We start from the raw sequence: 24,661 nt of genomic DNA on the forward strand, positions 1-24,661 counted from the left end.
TCACACAAGCACACATTTTCTCTCAGGTGCTTCCAAATTCATACACTCCCAATCCGAGACAAATATAAGGAAGCATTTGCAAGGTGGCCTATCATTCAGATTAATTTTCTTTATCATCAGATTTTGCTCTCCAGTTTTCAAAAACACTTTTATCTTCTCCAGTATTGCCCATATGAAATCCACACAGTTTGAACTTGCACCCCTTTGACATTCTGCTCACAGATCAGAAACTGGGCAGATTGGATACCATAAAATCCAGTTGCCATTAATAAAAGAATTGAACTTACACCACTTTGTGAAAGCAACATTGACACATTGTGAATAAGCAGTATATTAATCTAAGATCTTTATCAGCACCATTTCTTGAAATAACAGCTCAAGTAAAACTGTACATTGGTTGAGAAACTTTTATATGGACAAGAAGGAAACACTTTCTGAGATTCTCTTTGATCAAATAAGTCTATCATAAAAAGCTTATAAATGCACTTGCCTCCCACTCCTCTATTTAAACTTACAAAAACAGTAAGGACAGAGCATATTTATTTACGTAATGTAAATTGTTCAAAGTGAGTCTTTATTCTTCATACACAAAGAACTACCAATAACAGTGCTAGGCAGTTCCAGACCTAAAGTGTTCATTTGGACCATATAATTAAATAAATTCTTGTATTTGCATTTTTCATTTTATTTTTTTTCCCAGTGTATTTGGCACCACCTTTGGGAAGTGAACAAAGACACACTGTCAAAAGCAGAAACCTGCACAAAATGTTACTGTTTGTTCCCCATGAATGCAGAGGTATACTTATGCAAAGAAAGAAATTCCATTGCTCTCTTGAGATTTCCTCTCCCTTTAGTTGAATCTAGTGCCAAGTTCACTCAGTTAAAATTTGAGTTGTGCCAGTATGCCAAATAAAAGTTCCTGTCTGTCAGTCCTGTTACTCAGTCAAAAGTTAAATGCCAAACAAAAACATGGTCTTATATTGCAACTTTAAAGTAATGTGAAGGAAAAAGTGACCATTCATAAGACATCCTGGATCCTTACTTTACACAATTCAAGTGCTGGCTTTGATTGAAAGTATTTGTTAAATATTTTGTCTATTATGCAGCCTGATTTCTCTTTCAACTATGTCTTGGTCTCAAATTTTTACACTGCTTCCCTTATACACATCCACTCAATTGATAACTACATTATTAGGGCCTCTGAAGGGTCTCAAGTTTTTCTGGAAGCTTCAGATTCTTCTGAATAAGTCACAGACTAAAAACTATTTTTACAGGAAAAGCATCAATGTAAGTGAAGTATTCACTAGAATACTTGGATGGTCAAAAGAACTTCGGAAATAAAAGGACAGGGTGATAGATCTGCAGGACTAGGGAAGTAGCTTTATGCACGACAGTAAGACAGGACCAGAAAAAAATCTTAAAGCAAAAGGAATATGAGTTAATTAAAAATGAGACAGAAAAGGAGAAAGAGTGTCTCATCTGAAGCAGAAAATGAGACTGGTACCAAAAGACCTATGGTTTCAGATGGATACAACATCAATACCTGCTACTCTAAGGAAGATCAAGCAGAACTTAGTCCAGGATTCTCATACCAGAATAAAACATTCCTGCAATGATCTCAACCAGATTCGTTTTTACTATTTTTGAAGAGCTATTAAAGAAAACTCATACTTCACACACTAAAAAAAAAAAAAGCAATATGAAATGTATATGTAGACTTCAGAACTTCTTTTTGTCCAAAATCATGAATTTAATTAAAATATAAATAAAGCAGAAAATCCCCAAACAAATTTTATGTAAGAACTCTGATCTACTTTCTTCTATTCCTATGAAAATAAAATGCAGAATTGGTGGTTTACATTAAATGTAGAACTACTTTTCAGCATGTTTTTGAAATAAACTAACTTTAGAGCAAGAGCAAAGACTGAAAAATGAACTATGCAGAACTAGGACATGCAATATCCAAGTACATAGTAATTGTGGTAAACCAAAGGGCCAGTGTTTGTGATCAGATGGACTGGGTATACATAGGCTGCCATTTATGCCAGGCAACTGCTTAAAGCCATAGCACTGAAGAAAAAAAAAAAAAAAAAAAAAAAAACACAAACTTTTGCACTTCAGAAATTTTCTTCATTTGAATCACTATGAAGAGTGAAAACAGAGGATAAATTACAAAACCAACTCTGTTTTGTTTGGATTGTGCTCAGTTAATACCCCGTAATCCAAGAAAAAAAGTTTTCAAGCAGTAGAGTTAAAAAACAAAGAAACTCTGTAACCCAAAAAAACATCATGAACGGGACAGTTACAGAATTACATTATCAAATAAATGACTGACAAGTATGTTTGCCATCCTATGACATAGGTGCATACTACCAAGAAAAATACATTGTTGCATTAATAACATGAACCTATTCTATCTACACAATTTTAACCTGCAAGCAATGAGTCATGAATGAAGTGCTAGCAAAGTTCATTTCCAAACTCTGACTTAACACAAAGCAATATGCTCTGTAATAAAAAATCCTCAAGTTAATTCACTAAGTACAGAACATCCAAACAGGTAAATAATTTCAAGAAAGAAACAATCACCATTCTGCTTTAAATCACTAAATGATTTCATTATGACAAATTGAGAATGATCTAGATCAATAAAAATTACAAATTCTCTTATCCCAAAGCATCCTACTGAATCATAAGGTAGTATTTTCAAGTTTGCAAAAGCAGCACAGTAATGCCTTTATAGAGGTCTTCATACTTCTATACATACTGTATGCAGAACTATTAACAAACAGAAGCTGATTTTCTATGAACACTAATCAGAAACTCAAGAATGCAAGTCATAAGGACAGGAAGAAGGACAAATCCTTTAGAAAAATATGACTTACCAGACAGACAAGTTTAGTTGCGTCTCAAGTGCAGAGGAAGTAAGGACTTTCTGTATGTGTAGATCTTGTTTGTTTAGCCCTTTATGAAGGTTTCTCTCAAGAAATTAAACTCACATGCAAGAGTCTGCAAGAGAAAGAGAAAGAAGCTAAGCTGCTGACTGTTTCTGTTCAAAGCACATTTGAGCTATTTTCAGCAGCAATGGGCTTGCCTACAATCAAAATGAAAATGCAATACAGAAGAACCAGCCTACCGACCCAAGCTAAAAAAAATTAGGAAATTCATGGCAAAAACCTTTGTTCGTTGTCCAAATTTTATTTAAAGAAACAGAAAGGGTAGGGAACAAGCACTGTGGATGATAAAGAAAAATACTGTTACAAACAGACTTGGAGCCTTGAAGACTATTACCTAAGGAAATGAATCACTATGCATTTGTTTTAATGTTAAAATGTATATCTTGAGTTTAGTCAGTCCTAAAGTTGCTTTGCCTTCCTTATACAAAGGTTCATCTGAGAAGAATGCACTTCTATTTGTATTTAAGTGTACTATATCTGTCTAGCATAAACATCTGAGGAAAAAAAGTTTACTAAGATTGAAGCCAGAAGTTTGTTTCTAGTTTTCAGCTTAAATTTCCAGTTTCAGCACCAGTACTATTTGAAAGCTTAGTGACCTGAAGCTGTTGGCACTCCACATGCCATTCAGTGACATAACAAAGATCTTCCTGTCCCCTTCTGCTGCACCCCCAAACAACCAGCTTAAATTCGCATTGTGCAAAAATACTGGGAAATTAATATAAAAGACCACAAAGAGATTAAAAATCAGAGAATACACAAGGAAGAAACTCACAAGGATCACTGAGTCCAACTCCTGGCTCCACACAGGACCACCCAAAATTCAAACCCTATGTCTGAGTGTTGTCCAAACACTTTCTGAACTCTGGCAGCTTGGGGCTGTGACCACTGCCGTAGGGAGCCTAGCCTGTTCCAGTGCCTGACCACCCTCTGGTGAAGAACCTTTTCCTAACACCCAGCCTGACCCTCCCCTCAGCCTCCTCTTCTCTGGGCTGAAAAAGCCAATGGACCTCAGCTGCTGTTCATCATACATACACATCTTGCTCTCCAGACCCTTCACCATTTTCGCAGCCCTCCTTTGGAAACTCTTCAACAGTTTTATGTCCTTCACATATTGTGGTGCCCCAAACCACACATAAAGCTCGAGGCAAGGCTGCATAGTGCAGAGCAGAGTGAGACAATCCCTTCCCATGCTCTGCTGGCAGTGCTGGGTGTGTTGTACTTCAGGATACGGTTGGCCCATTTGACTGCCAGGGCACAATGCTGACTTAGAATCAACTTGTTAGTCAGAACCACCAGATCCCTTTCTGTGGGGACTACTCTCCAGCCTGTCATCTCCCAGTCTGTACATATATCCAGGGTTGCCTCATCGCAAATGCAGAATCCAGCACTTGCTCTTGTTAAATTTTTATGCACATGGAGGCTGCTTAGCTCCCTAATTTGTCAAGATCTCTCTGCAGATCCTCTCTACCCTCAAGGGAGACAACAGGTCCTCCCAGTTTCAAGTTGTCCACTAACTAACTTACTAACTTCTGCTTCCAAGTCATTGATGAAAACTCTGAAGAGAACTGGTCTCAGAATGGAGCCCTGCAGAATCGCACTAGTGACTGCCCTCCAGCCTGATGTAACCCCATTCACTGTAATCATTTGAGCCCTATGCATCAGCCCGTTGTTCACCTACTGCATTACATATTTGTCTAGCTGCATGCTGGACATTTTGCCCAGAAGGATAAAGTGAGAAACAGTACTGAAAACTTTACTGAAATCCCAAAAGAATACGTCACCTGGTTTTCCCTGGTCAACTAGGTGAGTGACCTTAGCGACCTTGTCATAAAAGGAAATTAGGTTTGTTAAACAGGACTATTCCCTTACACACCTAAGCTTGCTGCAACCAATGACTGCACTGTGCTTCAGCTGTTTCAGTAACTCCCAGAATAATCTCCAATCACCAGGCACCGAAGTGAGACTGACAGGCCTGTAATTACCAGCGTCTTCCTTCTTGCCCATCTTGAAAACTGGGGCAACATTTGCCAGCTTCCAGTCTGGCAACGCTGGCAACTGGGACCTCTCCTGATTCCCATGACTGCTGTAAATTAATTGAGAGAGGCCTCACAATGACATCAACCAGCTCTCCAAGTACCTTGGGATGAATCCCATTGGGCCGCATGGACTTATATGCATTTAGGTGGAGCAGCAAATCCCACATGAGTTTTGTGTTGGTTGGGAGTTTATCACTACCACAGTCATAGTCCTCCAGCTCAGGGCTCCAGGGGCGTTAGAGCCTATCATGAATGTTGAAAGACAGAGGCTAAGAAAACATTAAACATTTCTGTTCTACCTGCTAATTACTTTGAAGTTTCAGACAACATAGGTAAGGTAAGACAGTCAAAAACTACCATTTAACTTTTGGGAACTTTTTCTGTTACAGGAAGAATGTTCTCTATGTTTATTAGCAATTGTGACAGATAAAACTCACATTGCTTCACCAGAACAACTCTTCATAGCTAAAAGCAAGCAGAAATAAGCATATCAACCACGTGCTTTCTTTCGGACTTCAGCTAGTCCTGAAAATGTCTTAGACACACATGATCTTGAAGGATCTTACAAATAAGAATGAACCTATTTTCACGCATCACAGATGTACTTTCAGTAGCCTTCACTACTAAGAAGCAATGGAGCTTTGAATCACTATGGCCATTCTCTTGTTCAGGATGGTATATCTAATTACACATAGATGCCATAGATACACATAGATGACTATAAGATAAGAAAAGATTATATAAGACTGAAGCCCCTAGCGACATTTCGGTGAAAGGTGTTCTGTAAGTTAGGAATTCTGCTATTACACTAAATTGAGTTTGTTACACATCTTAAAGTTGGCATTTCAGGAATCTGGGTATATCCGAGAACTCTCATAAATCCACAAATTGTCACCTAGCATATTTCTGAAGATGCCAAAGGATTTTATACAGATTCAGCATCTATGAATGTGTGTAATACTTTACAGTTCTTGGATACATAGTACACTAATTTACTGAAATGAAAAACAACTATATACACGGCGGTGTCAGGCTGATGGTTGGATTTACTGATTTTAGAGGTCTTTTCCAATGTTAATGATTCTATACTTATCAAGACAATAAATCTCTGGACAATTAACCTGTTCTTTGAAGAGAAGCTGGAAAGAGCCAGTACCACATCTTCCAGGTACCTTTGAAAAACCAGACTGAGTTTCATTTATGTTCCCACATTTAGTTTTTGATATCTAAGATCCCAAAACAAAAACTATGTTCATTACCAAAATGGCTGCACTATTTCAGCATTTAATATTGTACTCTAGAATATAGAATCCTTTAAAAATTAAAATATCTTTAACTGCAAACAAATATACTGTAATATAAGGAGATACAAGCAAAACAAAATCACACTCATTTCAAATAAATTATTAAAAGCACATTATCCAAAGATATAGAGCCTCTTCTTGGTCATTGTAATTCTTATGTCAGTTTCCATACCATATTACTGCTTTCCTAATGAGGTAACAAGTACTACTGTGACTGCAGCTACTGCTGTTAAACTAGACCTAAAGAATGACATGCCTGCTAAGAGCATTATTTCATTAGTAAAACTAACTTCCCCTGTTCCATGAGTAAACAGCTAAAAACATATGAGGAAATAAAAATGAAAAGGCCTTTTTCAGGAAATAAAGAACAGAAGCCTATTGTTTATCGTGCTCCCAGTATACACTGCTAGTACATTGTTTCAAGAACCTTGTACAAGGTCATTTGTCTTTCAGAATCATTTTCTACTGAAACATGTTCAGCTACTGTTTAAATTTGTGGGGTATTTTTGAGGGGAAGGTAGTAGTTTAGCTATAAAGCCTAAAACTCAGATACATAGATGAGCAAGGGCTTTACACCTGAAAAACTCATTGCAACTTTTAAACTCAAATGACTGGGTTTGTTCTACCAAATGCTCACATTAATTTTTTGAGTCCAAATCCAATGTTATTAAAAAAACAAACAACCAACAACTTACCTATATCAAGTGCAAGAACCAGACTATTTAGCTTAAAGATAATTCATCTGGGAGAAAGCAAAGTTTGAATGACACTCTCTCCTCCAGTAATGTTGAAACATTAACACCCATGGACAAGAACATGACCCCTTCTCAGTGAAGCAATGCCATCACTATGAGGTCATGCCTGCTCCTGTGCATGACTGCCTCTCTCAGTCTTAAGGTAGCTGGTCGAGGAAAAGCAGTAGAAATTCATGAAAGATAGGCAAGATCAAATTCCCTCCTTTTCTTTCACAAAGCTTTATGATACAGAACATCACGAGGTCTAATGCCATTTTGTTCTTTCTTAAACAGCCAGGCCAGCTTTACACATCCACATTCTGAATTAAGTTTCTGTTTCAATTACCGTGACTAAATCCACCAAGGAATTTAGGCTTCTCAATAATTAACACAGTGGTGTTCAGAAAACTTGCTAAGCTGTCAATTTTGTAAAGAAAGAAAATAAGAGACCTACATTACAAATGGTCCAAGTTTTACCAACCAAGCAATTTTAACATTTTCTGCTACTCATCGCATAGAGAGTAGAGGAAAGCAGGCCTATTACAACTGAAGTTTTCAGGGTCTGAATCCCAGGGAGAAGGGAATTTTACTTGTCAAATGAGCTGAGCACAAAACCTCACACTAGAAGTCAAACAACAGATTTGAAAAGCAGTGGTGAGAGCCATCTTTACTTAACTGTTCCTTTAGTCAGTATATCTACTGTGCTACTACAATCCACTTAATTGCAAACACATAAGCATGTGTGCAAAGACCTAAAAATAAAAGTAGTTGTGCAAAGCTTTAAAGGCTTCTGGCTACAGGTAGATTACACTTCAGTGTTTTAGAACACAAACTAACACTGGCAGAAGCTTGATAATTTTTCTTATTGGTATTTTCAAGTGTCTGTGTTCAAAAGCAATATCTCATTTTCAGCAAGACTCAACATTTACATTTAGGTTTCTTACTTCTGATTTAAACATATTGACATAAAAATGACTGAAGTCAGTCAAAGCTCACTGACGTACAATTGCTTCACATCCAACTCTCAGACTGCTGCTCAATTTTTACAGAGTCGTGACAGTTATTGATCCCTAGGGCTGCAAAGCAGATAGTTATTCCAGGAGCCCAGGTGTACGCCACCACTAGACTGAAGCCACTTGGACCGACCCTGTCTCCACCTTTGCTCATCTTCAGGTTGTTTACTGGTGAGAAAAGGTGCTGCCAAATTGCCTGAGTTCACCAAGCGATCTCCTGCTTACAAGGACTCCAGGAATGCTGTTATGAAAACCTCAAATGAGAACTACGAGCAGTTTAAGAATAGTAGAAGGAAGAATCACTGCAACCACCAGTACAATGGCCTGAAGCAGATCTATCCCTATACTGGTATCTTTATATAGACCACTGATATCATGACCTCCTTTGGCAATGACATTATTAAATGGACCACTGGAAATGGTAGCAAGCACATGCATGCTTGTCCATGCTTTTCTGGGAGGTGGGCTCCACTACACACCTGCAGCTGACCAGGGAGCTGGCTAGGTATGCCATGATTGAGGGCACCAAGGCCAGAGGACAAATACTGCAGTTCCTAGAACTTCGGTATGCTTTTGCTTAATCTGTTCCATGCTCTGGCAGAACTTGAAGAAAACTTGAACTCACCTTGTGACAACATGCTTTTTCCTCAGACTACATATTCTTATGCCTTTGCCAGAGCTGTTTCTATAGATTGATTATGAAGTGACTTTTTGATAGAATTTCAGTGACAGGCTGGTTATTCACAAAGGGTGTGAAAATAGATCTGGCTTATGCAAAGCAGGCCATAGCAGCTTGCAAGAAGTTACAAACCATTCTGACATTGGGCAGTATCCAAAGCAGCAGACAAAATTTGAGTCAATTCTCCTATAATCCCTCATACCATGAAAGGCTTAAAGAGGGATCTTTAGGTCATTTTGTCCACCTGCTTCACAACAGCAAAATTAACAGTATGCATATCATTCCTGACAGACACAATTCAACTGGTTCAGAAGGCATTCAACAAGAAAGATATCTCAACTTCTATAGACACTCCACTGCTTAGTTATCTTTAGCATTAATTTTTTCCTAGCACTAAGTGGTCTCCCTTACTGTAATTTAAGCCTGAAATGTTGCTGTAATTTATGTCTGAAATGATCTGCTGTTCAGGTGATGTAGTAGAATCAAGTTCAAATTCCAAACATGCTCATTAAGAAAAAGCAGGCCCAGCGCTACCCAGTGCCAGCATCTTCACATTTCATGCCACACTGACTTCACAGCAAATTTGAGTGCCAAAATGATAAACAGGACTTAAAGAAAATGCAGTCAGACTGAGTCTTGCATTTTTGAACTTTTGCAGTTCAAAATCTCTTATATCATCAGGAATCGTCTTATTCAAGAGTACAGCTGAATCACCGCTTTCTTTAAAGGTGGCATGGCCCCCCAACCCATGACCACAAAGCTGGTTTTGTGGTCAGGCTAAAGTATTTAAATGTTTTTCTGTTGCTCTCTGATCACAATAAAGCTATTTGTCACTCTTAGACTTCTAGTAAGTTAGAAATGATCTGTACATCTTAGCTAGAAACACCATGCCCTCAAGGCACTATGAAATTAAAAACAACCCCAAGAGTAGGCTTTAGCATATACCAAATTGTCAGTATCAGAGAGATGCAGACAGCAGCTTCCTTGTGTTTTTCTTCCAATCCACACATCACAAGGTAAGCATTCAGCATGTAAGTACACCTGCAATTGGTTACATCAATATCATCAATGGGCACGTAGAGCTGGATGTTACTGCATAGCTGCACACTCGTACTGTCTTGAAAGATCAAAGGCACAGCATTTTATTAACTGCACACAGTGACTGGGCTTGGAATTGTACTAGAAAATAACATCTCACATCCTAGAGAACTTCCAACTGCTTTTTTTTATTTAAAAAAATTTGATAATCAATTACATTTTTGAAATTGATGCTTTCCACACAGTCCAAATAATTAGAGAGTTGTAACTTTCTTGAGAGATAAATTTTGCAAATGTATTAGAGAAGAGGAATGATATAACAGCAGAAATCTACTTAATGATGCTTTTTTTTTTTGGTGGTGAGTGCCTTGATTAATCTCCTCTTCTGTGTGACATATAATGATTAACAGGAAGGCCCTAAACAGAAAACTGTTCAATTCCTGTTCAAATCTTTATTTGAAAATAATTATTTCCCTAGAAATGTGACAGTTCCTCATGCTGGCAGCTTCGAGCAAAAGGAAGACTTTGCTTCTAGGAAGTTCTTCAGCTTCCAAAGCTGAAGTTCTAGCAAAATGCCAACAATCCCCAGTGGATACTCTACAACCAAATTAGCCCTTGCCCACCAGGAGGATGACTCAGGAAATCAGTGTTGATCTTCTGTTTGTTTTACCTTCTTGTTAACAGAAGCACATTAAGTACACAGTCATTTATTATGTACTGCTTCAACTCCTGCTACATGACAATGAGGGCACTTTTACAGTTTTTATTTGCTATTTGTGTTCCCTATAGTACCATTAATTGTTGAACACACTATTCATTTGAAACATTTGTTTGAGCTATATCCATGCTTCTCCTAGCTGGGCGAAGACAAGCTCATGTTGGATGTGTATAAGGTGATGCACAATGCTACACCTGCATTGCTAATTGCTCAATGCTGACTTATCTGCAGGCCTCCACTAATTTTTCACTAACAGAGCTAAACCCTTGTGTAAGTAGCAACTACAACAATGACAAGACAGTATTTGAGAGTGACATACAAACGATTTTTTTGAAGCAACTTCCTAATTTTCCTCCCTCAGCACACTTTCATTACTGACTAGTAATGAACGCTAGTCATTAATAAAGAATTCAGAACTGCAATCATGTTATTCACCATAAGTATTCTCCCTGCATAGAAAAATTCTTAAACAATATAGCTGTTGAATAGCAAGAAACTGTTACTTTAGATTTATGTCTATCTCAGATTTTGGTAGCCAGTACTAGCAAAGTACATGGACTACATATGCTTTTCAAGAGAAGCTGTGCACACACCTTATGAAAAGACCTTAGGAGATCCAAACTGACAGAACAATGGCCAGCACCAACAAGGAATACAGAGAAAAACTCTTGAGAATACACTCGAACTGTAACAAGTTGACAGTTAAAATTATATGACTACACTTACTTTGCACATTGTGTTAAAGGAAGCAGCACCTCTGTATCGTATCATGAACCTAAATCCATGGCAGCTGAAGTTATATGGAAGAAAACTTGAAGAGCAGAAATGAAAGTATCACTCACATTCAGGCAGATCTTTAGGTATGTGCGAACTAGAAATAATAGTTAATTTAAAGCAGTTATTCCACAAAGTTGTACATTTATTAGGTAATTTCCTCTTTGAACAAAAAACATACGGAAACATGGATTTCCCTTCCTAGAAACTGTTTACTTCCCAAGAACTTTAACATCCTCTGTTTTTCAAAGTCATCCACTTATTAATTATAAAAGCTCAGATGATCTGTTTTTGCCTCAGGGTTTTTGATTTTTCATTGGCTTGGTCCTGGTCAAAACAAATTCCCAATTCCAGTCCTTACATAAAGATCAGACGAGATCAGAAAAAATCATACTTGAAACTGAAGGATGAAGTCAGTGCCTTCTGCTATCCTCTGTTTCTAAGATGGCTTGAAAACTTTACACATAGAGAAGAAATTCTAAAAGTTGAAAGGTAAGTTTTCTCTACTGAATTTACACCAGATAGTTAAGCTTTTCCAGATTTTTATCTTACCTCTTAAAAGAGAATGCAGAGATAACGACGTTGTTAAATTGGCATTGTACACAAAAGCATCACAAGTAAGGACATTTGAACATTTCAGCAGAAGTATACTTAATACAAATTTAGTGTTCAAAACAAGTTTAGTTCCTTGTATTCCTTTGCCTTCTGCTATGGACCATCCGACATACAATTTAAGCTTATTTGATTCCTCTGACAATTAAACAAACTTCTCATAAGGAAAATAATAGGAAAGCATTTAATTTATTTTTACAATGGTCAGATAAACTGAGCACCACAGCAACATCCTCAAGATGTGTTTCACTTGCCTTCAAATTACCTGCTACCTGACCCCTATTCACGGAATTACATTATTCCTTTGCTTCTGGAAGACATCCAGTGACAATCTCATTTTGATAGTGACATACAAGTATCTATTTGAAACATCTAATACTTTGTTCTAATGTGTGAGCAGCGAAGACTTGACTATTTGTGTCCAAGTTCAAATGCAACACAAAGGACTCAATGGCAGAAGGGTATTATCTTGTTTTCATATCTGCAAAAGAATCAAAATACTTAAATGTACATATAGAGACTAAAATAGAAGAAAAATCCATGGTATGTGTTGGCATACTGTGTGTAAGACAGAAATTTGACTAGAATGCAAATAATGACATTAATTACTTAAGGATCCAGCTCATTTTTCCTCACACCTGCTTCCCTTCAATCTCAGGAACAATACGGTTGTTTTTGTTTGCCCCTTATCAAGAATGCTGTTGTTTAGGCCTCTGTCATAACACAATTTAACTACAGTATCCAGGGCCCTGCTTTTCAGTAATACTGCTTTAAGATCAATGTAAAATATGTCCCAAGAGACTACTCTGGCTTTTTTGCTATGTCTACTCTGGAGCTAGCTCCACTAGCAGGCACACAGCTACCTCTTTGCCTTTCCACCACAGCAGTTTTACTTCTATCTCTTCCCTGTCTAGAGCTTTCTCAATTCTTTGTCCGTCCCCTCCTGCAACTCCCAAAGCTCTCATCACAACTTTGTACATCTTCTGCACAGATTTTCCCACATACACTTTCATTCGTTTGTAACAGTATCCTTTTACCACAAGAATACTTCCCAAGTTTATCTATAAAGCTACTATTTGCTTGTTCCTCAAATCCCTTCTAAATTTTCATTTCTGCTGAGCTTCCTATAAGAAATTAGGAAACTACTGGTATTATGGTTGAGTGGTCAGAACCATTCGTTAATACATTTGTTTTTCAGTTTACTTTTGTAATCGTGTGTGTTCCACCTAGTATGTTAAGCATCTACTACAAAGAGAAGTCAACTTCAATCCTTTCTTTACACAGTGATGAGCTAATATTGATAGAAACAATTATTAAATGCAGTTTCCTTTCAGATAACAACTGAGGTGACAGCCTTTTTATTCATTCACTAGGAAATAACTCATCTGCTCTTTCTCCTGTGATACAGAGAGTGCATGTCAGAATTTGAAGTAGAACACGTCCACATAGAGACAGTATAACAGATTTGCTGTTGTACAGCTCATAGATTTTACTTAGTCCTACTGATGTGTTTATTTTCACTTGCGGTTTTAGCTAAACAATGACTAATCTACACCTTAAATAGAATTTATTTAAGATAATTACACCACTAAATATTACAGGAAGTAAACAAATTTACAACTAGATTAACTTAAGTCCACAACATTTTTACTTTGCTTATAAGAAAACAATTTCCGTAGGCTGGAAGGCATCTCCCTAATACTTTACTATAGTATGTAGGTGTAGACTTGCAAACATTTTTTCTAGAGTTTGCAGGAGTTCTGACAATAAAGTATGCTCTGAACCTGGTTTTTACCCAAGACCATAAACCTGTGAAGCGAATGCCACTGTCAAAAGCATGTTTGCTACAGCTACACAGGTAACAAATTAAAAACTTCTTGTATTTGTTCAAAAGTAAAATGATAATCTTCAAGGTTCAGATTACACAATCTATTTCTGCTGAGTGATCCTTGAAGAGGTCTCTTAAAGAACTGAATTCACCTGATTATCTGCATGTATGTCAAAACAAAGTCTTTGGTTTGGTCTTCATTCTACTGCAAGACTTATCAACACCTCACTTACCTCTCCTACAATCGCGTGTCCTCTGATTAGCCTCTTTTATGTTTTGTTTATTCAAAGTAACCCATATGATTGCATTGGTCACATTGAAATTGTTATTTCTTCGGGCTTCCTAAGAACTACAGATTTAACCAGAAGAAAAACAGTGCAATTACCATAAATTTGATTATCTGGGAGAGAGTCATTACTCAGAGTTCCTGGTTAATTAGAAATAAAGTTTAATAAATGTACTCCTAGCAATTGTTAGCTTCTGTCAGAAGTTGCTCATTAAAATGTGCAAGATACATAAAAGGCTAGAATTACACGATCAATATATGACTGATGTGATAAATGCTGAATAATTTTCACTGGCACCCCTTTGGGAAGCTACTGTTTGCTCATCTCCAAAATCCCTACTATATCTTTAATAGGAAAGAAAGTAGAGAGCTGATACGTGAAACAGACAATAGCTGCTTAAGATTTGAAGAAGGGTAAAAGACAAACTGCACAGAAATCAGTAGTGTGAGCTCCAAGATAGAAAGCAAACATTAACTATATACTTTATCTAGGTGGGTCTCTATAGTTCAGGATTGCCTTAAAAGCTACAGTCTTCTTGAAATTCAAAAGTTGCATAAATGTCTCGTGGTACCTGAAAACAGTATACCGAGCCAAAGCTGGGGACTTCTAATCCAGCAACTCCTCTGCTACACTGGAGAGCGCAAAGCAATCTGCGCTGGAGATCTACTGACCAGCCTTCCAATAACATAATCTCTTTGGTGTTCTCACCAATTAATAATCACCTCACATCAATTATTCAGTCCTCCTTATTTATCACAATTCAACTATAAAAGTTGTCATTATCTTTGTAATAGAGAAAGCGAGGTTCTCAAATGAAATGAAATTCACTGAGAAACAGGCATTACAAACCTTACAAATCTCATTTTGCATCTGTTTCAAAATTTGGTGCCAGTAATATCTCAGTTTCAGATTAGATTTACGCTTAGAAAAAATGAAATAATTCTGGTTTTACAGTTATTGTGTATCATTTTTAATATCAAGATATAATTAGTAAAAACAGTGTTTAAAAATACAACTTTATTACGTCCACCCTGCACTTAGTTCACTTAGTTATATTTCAGTGGGTTGCTATGTTCCCCCTGTGGGCACCTCTAGTAGTGAAAATACTGTTCATATTCACAATCACAGACCTCTGCAGTAATGTGTGTAATCTCGAGTTCATGCATTTCTCACACGTCAGAATTGTTTGAGAGACCTGAATCATGGACAGGCTTCCTCTTCCCCTTTCCTAAAGCTAAACTTTGGTGAAACACTGGCTTTTAGGAAGTCAGTCCTAGTGGATATCCTTGCTATAGTCAAACAGTTAATAGCTGCTGGTAGCTGATTTCATAAAGTATTCTACATATATTCACATTTTATTCTGATCAGGAGACCAGAAGTAGTCTAAATGCTTGCATGAACTGAAATTTGTTCTCTCATAGGTTTTGTGGTAGTCTTCCCTGGTTTTGTACTTAATCTCATTAATTTGAGTAAAAATATAAATCTGACCACCCTATTTTCATAATTGTCTTTTCTGTATATGGTAAGCTGAAGTACTAATCTCTCCTCCACAATTTACATTTCTGAAATCTCTATTTCTGTTCTTTTTTTGGTATTCCTTATAGCTAAGTCTAAAGATGAGTCACCATGTTTTATGAAGAACATCCATCAGATCTCTGTCATTACAAACTTATTAATCTTTTATGGTCTTACATCAGGTATAGTTAGGACCAGGTTGCCAAAAGAAAATCTGTTGCATCTACTGCACCTTCATCACTTACCATGGACATGATGTTTGAGTAATATCTGTACCTTTTTGCAAGGTGACACGTTTTTTGTGGCTTCACACTCTTCTGCCTACTGATACTTTTCCCATAGAGAAATACATGGCTTTATTCAACGTAACATTCAATGTACTCTGTGGTGATAAAACTTCATGTTCAGGCTAGAGTTGATTCCTCAGACAAGATGGCAACATATTGAAAAGGACATGCCATGGCTATCTTGCTCTTGATACAATTCCTACTCCTTCCCATCATGGGCTACATCATGTAACCTAAGCCTCTTAGGAGCACTAAAACTGCCTTTCAGTATCACTGTGGTTGAACCAGGAACTCACTTATTGTCTCCACTAAACAGAATCGTTAAGGAACTGTGTTTTTGTTGTTGTTGTTTCCAAACTGTTAAAAAAAAAAAAAACAACCAAGGACTCTTCCAGCTATTTCAACCTTCAGTCATAACTACTGATTTCCAATCAGGAGAACTGTTGATGTTATAAATAAACACAACCTTGAGACATCAATGCCTCTTAACTCTCTTATAAGCCTGCAAAATGTTGCTTTTTCAGCTCTGAAAACTGCCGTTATTGATCCCCTTGGGTTTCCTTCATGCACCCCTTCCCTTTCCTTCTGCATCCCGAGGTAGTAAGAGTAAATAAAACTCACTATTTGCAGGCAAATCTAGCTAGTCAGCAACTCCGGCTAAACTTATACATCAAACAATTCAGTCATACATTGCTTCAATACTTACACATATATAATGCAGGACAAATGCCCTACAAAAATAAGTAAAGCTTTTGTTATTCCATGTTTCAACATTATTCAAGTTATCTGTTGAAAAGGTTAATGAAAAAGCTTATTGTATAACTTGATTGGACTGGGAGTAAGAAGCATTGCTTTTCCGCTATCTTATTCTCTCCCCTTCCTCAACCACTATCCTTTGAGGCTTGGGATCCTCAGCATCAACTGTTAAAATAACATATCATGTTATTCAGGTTACTTAAGAACACAGAACCACATCTGTCCTCTTCAACCCCTTAATGGTGTCTGGTGAGATTTTTAAGGATGGATGAATCAGAACAGTATCATTATTGACCAGAGAAGGATGTAAAGTAAGTATTTCGGACAGAAGCTAGAAATAATAGGAGAAAGGGCTCAGTCTTTGGAATTTCCTGCTTTACAGCACATTAACTATGCTGTTATGGAACAATAGATTTGAACAGAAAAATACATTTAATGCTTCAAAAAAAAAAAAAACAAAGCAGGAGTAGATCTAAAATGCTGTAATTCAGCATGCCTTTACCCAGAGATACATGCTGCCCTTTAAGTATGTACTTCTGTCCACTATCAGACCATAATCCTTCCCATCCATGAGGTTTTCCATCACATCAGTGCCTTTGAAAGTCTTTTTAGCTTTTTGTTTTTAGGCTGGCCTCAAGACAGTTAAGGTACTTCACAATAATAGAAATATCAACACCTCACTGAGGCTTTTTTTTTTGTATGGTAGTACACCTTCAGTAAAATGCTCGCGTGTAAAGAAGCCACGCTATTTGAAGAAAAATGAACAAAGTCTGAGTATCTACGGTACAATCATTTCCCTAATAGAAAGCTCTACACTACATCCAACAGAATATGAAGAAAATACATTCTGTCAATGAGTAACAATAATGCAATACTGAAATAGTGGTATGGAAAAGGATCAATATCAGCGTGATACAACACCATCAAACTATGTATTTGTGAAATTCAAATTTACAAACAACCAAGAATTGTCAGCTTTTATGTCCATGTTATGCAGACAGCCTCACTGGAGCAGAACTATTGTTCCAAGGCCACATTTGATGTAATTTACCTGATGAACCCTCATCATTGGCATATCATACTCAATACATGATCCTTCCAATATAGAAGCAGCGTTCGGTTGTTCCACAGTGCACCCTAATTTGATATCTGAGGGTGGTTTCTAGGCATGTGACATCTGTACCGTTTCTCATGATGGTCATATATGCAAGCCCAGGGCATTTCAGGGACTAGCTCATAGGTGGAGGGCAGATAACATTCCCACATTAGCACTCCTAGAAGGTTATTGTGCTCCACAGACCACATGGTTGGTTGATGCTTATCAATGTTTGTTCAAATCTAATGATTTTAAACAAACATACCAAGCTGTTACAGCACTTTATTTCATCTCCCTTGGTCGCTCTCTTCATTTTTATTGTTATTTGCACCCGCTACTATGATACTACATTTTAGGATTGATCTCCCCACTTTTGCTTTGCTGGTAATCTGTTTATGATCACAAGACATGGGCCCAGAGTCACCTTCAAGAGGCATCTCTCTCAAAAATGTTTGAAGTGACTCATGTTGAAACATGACAGCTTGTGTTATTTACTTAACTGCAGACCAAAACAGTCAGACTTTGCAAAACCTACAGACTTTCAAATCAAGTACAATAATTTCTTGGATTGAAATCATGGCTCTACTGAAATCCAAAAAAACTTGTACGCTTTAACTGAAACTTGATGTCAACCTCTCCACTGCTGAAATATCCAATTTGTCTTGTCTCATACTATTCTCAAGGTCTCCTTAGTAATCTTCTGTTAAAAAACACAGCTGATTGTGAGCTGAAAAACATTCCTCCTCTTCTATGCCCATTTGATTTCAACATTTGTGAGAGGACTCTACCCCCTTAACACCTTATATCACGTACCATTAGTCCGTATTTGGCACACATTTTACTTAGGTGCTGTTTCTTCCCTTTAACTCATTAAAATTCTTCCTCCTAACCATATTCCATTGCAGCACCTCCATGGCCATTACTGACAGTCACCAATTTGATTTACAAATACCTCAGAGGGGATCAGATGTTGCCAAAGAGACAGTAAGGCAACAGAGGGAAGCTGGGAACTGATATGAGAAAGAAGACAAAGGGAGAACAACAGAATGGAAAGAATGCAGAATATTGTTCTCAATAACAATAGAGACTAATAAGATGCATCTATCAGTACCTAACTGGCTGTACACTGTTCAGCGATTTGTCACAGCTAGTCCTCATACGCTTTCTTACACCATAAATTCTTCAAAATGAGATATATCCAGCTTGAGCTGTAAGATCCTTGACTTTTTGCATACTACTATGTCTGTACTTTTTACTGTAATAACAGAAGCTCTCTATCTCTTTGTTAGAGGCCTACAAACACCTTAAAGGAAATGCTAGATCAGCTTATCATTTTCAACATAATTAAAGCCATGAATATTCATGTAGGACTACACTGTAAATATTCATTCCACTTTATAGAACACAGAAAAAAGTGGATCTCTAAACAATTTACTATGTGACCTCTACACACGGGTAAAAGAAGTTGGGGTGTGCATTCACCTATTAGCAAAATCCTGAAACAATTTGAGGAAGACAGAGCTTTTCTAACAGGGAAAATGCATGCTAGCAATCCATTTATAAACTGCTATTTCTAAATGCAGCGTTTCATTTGGGGAATAGCTGCTGACCATGCTTGTCTAAATACCTTTGCAGCACATATATACAGAAATAACACATTGGAATTTGGCTCCTAATTACAGAACACTGGTTATTAATTTAACTATAAAGATCCCAGACCTCAAATTCCTGATCTCATGCCCACTCAACTGTCCAAACAAATGGTTCATCTCAGTGTAACTGAAAACCACGTAATTAAGAGTTAATACCAATTATTTCTTTTCTCTTGGTGCAAAACAAATCAGAGTATTCAACTGCCAAAATAATTAAATGCATTTCAGTATTAGGTAATTAAAGAATTATATTAGTGAGAAAACATTTAGTAGTTCATGAAATGCTACTTTTACTATAAAAGTTTGTATTGAAGGATTGTAGTTTTACTGACTTAGTTCTAACTGTAGTTTTAATCTCTAAAACAGATGCGTTGTGATTAATATCTATTCAGAGCAATTCATTTTGCATTGAAAATCTACAGTATGAATATACAGCCCTAATCAGATGACTTACTCTGTTTCAATGATTGCCTTACATTTGCATTCATGGTTTTATTTATTTTTTGTTAAGCAGAAAGCCTGCCGCTGAGATCGTTCAATAAAAGTTTAACCGCCTTGTGCTGTTAATTGTGCTTGTGCTCCATGTGGAGTGCTGGTTTCCTTCCTTGTACCAAGCACCGAGCGGAGGGACACAATGGGCGTGTTGTGCTCCATGCAGCACGGTATGTGCCATATCTGTATGGGAGGTGTGAGCTGGCTGTATCACCGCTGCTCTTACCAGTGCCAGTACCACAAAGTAATCAACCACAGCACTGGGGCATGCAGCCCCACAGAAAGCTGGTGAAAAAGCTGCACCTTATTATGACCTACATATTGCACAGCAGCAGTCAGACAATTTAAAGCTAGTTACGCTGAGGCTGAGCACAATGCATCAATTCCAGTCACGAAGAATTCAGTGACTTGAGGCTTTTGAAATATGTTTGCAAGTTTGATAATGCATTATATCCCACACTATCCTGACAGTACAAAGCACAGTGAAAAAGAAAACCCCTTTTAGCAGGAAATGCAAACATATGATTACATCTGCTTTTAAAAGCAATCTTTTGACTCAACAGCTACATAGAACATGACACTAAAACAAGATGCAGTCAGACCAATGCACTCAGCCATCACTCCACACAAGTCTCTGACCAAACCATCCCTAAAACACAAAGGTACCTGACGAAGCTCATTTCTCGCTAGCGGTTTTGCTCGGAATACAGTTTCTCAAGGCAGAACCAGTCACCGCAAAGCCATACCTCTCCCCAGAGCCGGGATGCTCGGCAGCTTCCCTTTGTGCGGAGCGCGGCGGCACACCCTCGGCGCGCAGCCCGCGGGGTCGACAGGCCGGGCGGGGCCGGGCTGGCACCTGCCCGCTGCGAGCCGCGGGGCCGCCAGCCCCGACTCAGCCCTCACGGCGGGCACCGAGATAACGCCGTGGGGCGGCCTCGCCTTTACGAGACAAAAACCCTCTCGGCTGCCTGACAGCAGATATGCGGCGTTATCGCTCCGCATTCCGCCTCCGATCAGCCGGTGGCAGCAGCAGTCACCGGCTTGTCAAAATGGCAGCTCGCACGCGCTAACCCGCTGTCATTACTCACTCGCGTGCCCGTTTCTTCTGTGTCCTCTAAGGAGACGCGTGTTTATTGCACGGCAGAGCCCGGCACACCACGTCACATTGTTTTCCACCAGCAAAATGGCTGGTCCCTTCAGCACCGCCGCCGCCGGCCCGCGGTGCTGCCCCGGCTTGCAGGAGCCATGGCAACAGCCCACCGCCGGCCCGCCCAGCGCGCACCGCCCGACCCGCCCCCGGCGGCGGCCCCGCGCTGTGAGGAGCTGCGAGGAATGGAGGCTCGCGGTGCCAGCTGCGTCGTGTGAGCGCGTGCTGTCCAGCGCTCTCTGGATGCGCTGAATTTGAGCACAGGAGCTGTTTGATGGGGCGAAGCATTCGGGGTAAATCTTGATTTAGGAAGGGGGAAACAAGCGTTACACAGCAACACAAAGGGGATGAAGCCCTGCTCATTTACAAAGAATTAACCACGGAAGCTATCACAGTTACCCTGACTTTGCTGATCTTAATGGATTAAAGGTTGCTGCCTATTTGGCAAATTTCAGAAGATTGCACACTTTAATCACCTCATGAAACGATTTTACCCTACTTAGACTAATACATGTCTCAGTGCAGGGAGGAGAGGAGGCAATTTTGAACAAGGTCGAACTGCTGGTAGAAGTTCCCACCCTGTCTGGTCACTGTCTCCCTTCTCAACCACCTAACACAAATAACAGCTAGTAACCACTCACATCACTCTTCAACCCAACCTTCTAAAAAACATTTTAGAACATTTGAAGTATTTAAGCGTGCTGTATTTGATATGCAAAAACTGAGTATTGACTGAGAATGGTTGATTTCAGTCCCTTCCTAGCCATTAATAGGGACTTGCGTAGTTTATACAAACTGTGACCTTTCCTGGTTCAGTTCCACATGTTGTACAGCTACAAAAGGTTTACCAGCCCTAAACACAAAGCGAAGACCAAGCTGTGCTGCTCTTTCACCCATCCAAGCCCCATTTCTGCTACTGGGCACTTATCTTTCAGTACAGTCACAAGCAGAGATCTAAGGCTTGCTATGTTAGATTTACACATTTCTTTGCACAGCATCTTTACCCTGGTGCTCTCGTGTTAGTTTCTCTTGAAGTCCTTTATACTAAGAAATGATAATAAATAGGTAATAGTAAGAGGAATAATAAGAGGAGAACTGTCTGTGGGATGCATACTTTGTGCCATGGTTACAGTCCAACAGTACTTTCTGATCAGAAGTCTGCTGATTTGGCAACCTGTTTCTGAAGCTTTTATCTGGAAAACATTAAACTACTGAAGTAATTATTTACACATAAACTAAGTATTAAAACAGAACCACTCTGCAAGAATAGCATTTCACCATGTTCACTTCACTAACTTTTTTGTTAATAAGCAACATGAAGGAGACAGCAGATCCAGTCCCTTGCTTCTCAGCACACTAACAAAGTCACTGACTCTACAAAAATATTCTTCAGTAAGTGGAAACAAGTGAGGTCTCCCTCACTCTGAAGCACTAGCATGCTGTGGTTGCCATTATAGCATTCTCTATAGGCAGACTGAAATCTTACTTGGTGAAAAAGTAGAGGTAGTGAATATTTCAACAATAGGTTAGAGCTTGAAAAGGTTTCAAGATGCTTGTCCACACCTATTTATCTCTATTTAATGTTACCTTATGCAGAGTCGAAGCACAGTATTTTGGGAAAAAGGGTTCTTGCAGTTATTTTGAAAGAACTATTTGAAGAAGACTATGTACTAATTCAATCTTCAGGGCTCTAGCTGTATGTTTCTAACACAGGCATACTTCCAGTTAAAAGCAATGGAGCTTTTGTCTGTGGTACACATGCAGGACCTTCAATACCTTTCCTTCTCTTTGCTAACATAGTCTATTAGGGAGAAGTTAGAGGAGACTTCACTGAAGAGCAGATTATGGTTCCAGTTCAGCAAACCATTAAATCATGTGTAAGAACCTAACCTGTTCGAGATTACCGAGAAGCTCCACAGATGTCTGAGAAAGTTTAGCTGCATGCTCCACACATCCTGTCCATTTTTTTTTTTTTCCCCTTGCAAATCCCACTTAAATCACGGCAGTAAGGATGGGAATGAGACACAGAGTGCTGCTGCCAGACTGGAGAAACTGAACAAGACCCATTGCTCAGGTACAGTGATGTGTCTGGGAAAAGTCCATGAAGCTGAAATGGTGGCTGCCTGTCTACTGCTGTCACATAAAAATTCTAGTGCAAAGTATACAGCCGTATTGTCCCTGCAATGAATATTTAAGCACTTAAAGATAACCACTTGCTTGCAGTGGTCTAAACATGACTCGAAATAGAACATGGGTTGGTATCTTAACTCAATCTCATTCAAATGGGAATTTAAGTGAGTTTCCTGATCTTCCTTGTAGTACCTGGAGGATGGATGCTAACTTCAAAAAACAGCTGAAAAAGCTCAGTAGTCCTTCACTAGCCCATGGTCAACAGCCTTCAGTTTTGAGACAGAAATAACAAGCATTATTCTTAGCCTTATCTATGGATACTGTATCAGTATATCATTCACCACTGTGATTTAGCCCTTCCTGCTATTTTTCTTCGTTGTTTCCAGATGTCTCCAATAAGCTTCATAGAACACAAAATTATACCTTCATTAAAGCAACAACACAATCTTATGACCTTCGATCAATTCTATTTACGTACATTTCATTAAAATGCTATTATGAAAAATAAGTTTAGCTTCAGCAACTTTGCTGCATTCCAAAATAGATTTAAAAGAATGATCTGTAACAAATAAAGGGTATTGGCATCCACTGACAGGAAACAGCAAAAGAACAGATCCTACTAAACAACAAATTACTATATTAAAACTAGCATTTTGTTTTCTGCTTTGCTGAAATTGTTCATAGATAAATTTCACTAATAGGAAAATATCTACTATTCAGTCCTGAATATTATTAGAAATTGCAGATCTTTCAGAAACTCTTTCTATTTCTGTAATCATTTGATATTATGTTTAAATTGAAGGCTCTTTCATGGAGGCAAAATTGGACTGCTGTCACCATGACAATAAAAGGCATGATTATTAATAAAAAATGAACTCCTCGATTGATTGATTTTTTTTAAATTTTGTTTCATCAAATTGCTTAAACACAAAATTAAGTAAGCTGAAATATAAACTAATTAACATAATTTGTCCAAGGATGCAGGTGACCACAGGCCTAGAAAAAACATGATGTCCAGTTCCTAGGTCATCCTAGGTCATCAGGATCAATAACCACGTGAGACACAGTCTTCAGAAGAGTGTACAGGAGTTCAGACATGCCAGGAGCTAATTTTATCAGGAGTGAAGCTTGTACCTCCTCCAGCTAGCTGAACACAGAGTTCAGCTCCAGCTGTTAGCTTTGTATTTTCAAGTTCTCACAAATAACTACTGATCAACTTTTGTACTGCTTATTCAATGAGATACTTGGCAAAGATATTGATGTCGAATTCTATGTAGGTTGTACAGAGTAACGAGTTGATATAAGAGTTGAAAGTGGGGGACATATTTAAACAAAACTATCAAAAATGCATTTCAGAAATGTTTTCTAGAGTGTTTTGGGAAAAGTTTTATCACAAGTCTATCCTTGTTATGTAGTTGTCCTTTGAGACATGTTACTTATTCGTGTAAGTAGTAGAGGCATAGAATAGGATAGAAGAGATGAAAAAAGTAACTCTGATTTTCCTAAAATCAAATATTTAAAAGTTTTAAAGGAAACCCTGAAGCCCTTTTGCAATTAAAGATGAAAGTGCTTTAGCCTAAGAAGACTAGATCCCTGCAGTATTGTT

The 24,661-nt window shown here is 38.3% G+C and overlaps 1 protein-coding gene across 21 annotated transcripts in view; it reads right to left on the reverse strand.

Moving 5' to 3' along the window:
- The window catches only part of SORBS2 (sorbin and SH3 domain containing 2), a 194,750-nt gene that overhangs the window by 124,776 nt on the left and 45,313 nt on the right, over positions 1-24,661 (reverse strand). For 4 of the 21 annotated variants that reach the window (XM_021396845.1, XM_021396849.1, XM_021396844.1 and 1 more), the window contains exons 1-2: positions 20,867-21,082; positions 2,886-3,009 (exon numbers count right to left, since the gene is read on the reverse strand). The gene's annotated coding sequence lies outside the window, so the exon portion shown is untranslated. Of the gene's footprint in view, positions 1-2,885; positions 3,010-20,444; positions 20,658-20,866; positions 21,201-24,661 lie in introns of those variants that run through there. The other 17 variants (XM_021396833.1, XM_021396835.1, XM_021396832.1 and 14 more) reach the window with 13 other exon arrangements.

Source organism: Numida meleagris, chromosome 4 (assembly GCF_002078875.1).
Source record: "Numida meleagris isolate 19003 breed g44 Domestic line chromosome 4, NumMel1.0, whole genome shotgun sequence".
Classification (NCBI taxonomy): domain Eukaryota; kingdom Metazoa; phylum Chordata; class Aves; order Galliformes; family Numididae; genus Numida; species Numida meleagris.